The sequence below is a fragment of the Tupaia chinensis genome, unplaced genomic scaffold (assembly GCF_000334495.1).
Source record: "Tupaia chinensis unplaced genomic scaffold, TupChi_1.0 Scaffold000507_2, whole genome shotgun sequence".
Taxonomy (NCBI): domain Eukaryota; kingdom Metazoa; phylum Chordata; class Mammalia; order Scandentia; family Tupaiidae; genus Tupaia; species Tupaia belangeri.
Window position 1 is genome coordinate 23,788 of NW_006160020.1, and position 1,463 is coordinate 25,250.

At 50.5% G+C, this 1,463-nt stretch overlaps 1 long non-coding RNA gene across 1 annotated transcript in view; it reads right to left on the reverse strand.

The window, feature by feature from the left end:
• Positions 1-572: 572 nt before the first annotated feature.
• LOC106735739 (uncharacterized) overlaps positions 573-1,463 on the reverse strand; it is a 3,116-nt gene continuing 2,225 nt past the window's right edge. The window contains exons 2-3 of the long non-coding RNA XR_001370996.1: positions 1,141-1,298; positions 573-648 (exon numbers count right to left, since the gene is read on the reverse strand). This is a non-coding gene — a long non-coding RNA (uncharacterized LOC106735739). The remainder of the gene's footprint in view (positions 649-1,140; positions 1,299-1,463) is intronic.

Sequence of the window (1,463 nt, forward strand, 5' to 3'; positions counted from 1 at the left end):
CAGAGATGTAGCAGGCCCCGGGACAGTAGAACACTGCCTTGACCTCCCACTTCAGCCCTGTGACCTTCTTTGCCTAGAGGACACACAGGCCTGCATGGACCCAGCCTCCACATGGATTGCACAAGGGCCTACTCCACATCATGGGGAAGGTGAGCCCAGCCTCTTGTATCATTCAGCAACCTATGATACTCATTGGCCGTTCTAACTATCTAAAACCCTTAACTGCCACCTGCCCAGAAGCCCCTTCCATGTTTCTCTCCTGACACTTGCACACCAGGATAGGTATATGGCATCTCAGGCGAGACCTGAGCAGGGGCATGGCTGTGCTGTGCTGACCAGTCCTGGCTGTCCTGTGTTACCTTTGGCTTCTTCCAGGCAAATGTCCAGGGGTGTCGGTGACGAAGTCTGACCCAGTGCCTCCAGCACTGCCAAATGCCCTCAGCCTGGTGTGTGCGGAGGCCTGAAGCTCGGGAACGGAGGACACAGTGTAGAAACATGCTGCTCCCTCAAGCATCTTTAGAGGAATGATCCTGGTAGGGCTGTTACTGGAATCTGGACGCCAGGTTACCAGGGTTCCGGGTTCTGTTGGGGTCTGCTGTCAAGTAAGTGAGGCTTCACTTCCTGGGCTCTTCTTCCTGGTCTCCTTGCCTTGAACAACAACATCTGAAGGTCTCGTACAGTACCAATTGCTCCCCTTCCAACCTGGGCCATGTCCACACTGTGCACCCACACAGACACCCTCAGGGTACTTAGCAGGGTCTGGCTGCAGTCAGTGCCACAAGAGTGGAGAGACAGAGCTGTTGTTAGACCTGTCATTCTTTTCAACCACTTGGACAGATCATGGTGCCTCTAGGAGGTTCCCATCCCTGTGTGCTGACAGGATCACTCTGGCATCTGTTCCCTATGGGGAGTCATGCCCTGACTGACCTGTAAATCCCCATATTCCCTGGAAAACCAAGGTCTGAGGTCATAAACATATCACAAATGCATAGAGATGAAGAATTAGCAAAGGGAGAGTCCAAGAGAAACCCAGCTCTGACTAGATCTGATTCTTCCTCTTGGTCCAGGGAGAATCACTTCCTGTCCTGGCCTCATGTCTTCATCCTCTCCATGAGAAGCATGAGGTTAAGTGAAACTTACACATCATCTTCCTCTTTCATGAACCTTCCATTCTGTCGTGTTATCTTGGGAATTGTTGTTCTGTGTGGTCAGGAGGCACGATGGTTTCCAGATTTCTGCCCCTGGTACCAAGCTGTGCAATTCCTTCCCCTTAAGAGATGCCTGAATGCAGTTTCTCCCTTATAAGGAATAAAATATCAGCACGTATGAAAGAAAGGTATTGTGTGTATCTACTCCACATATACCAACTATCCGCACTCTATTGTAGAGAGCGACATATTGGAGGACATAAAAGCAGTGAAGATACTTAACGAGGATAAGACAGAGTGGAATAGGTGCGGGGA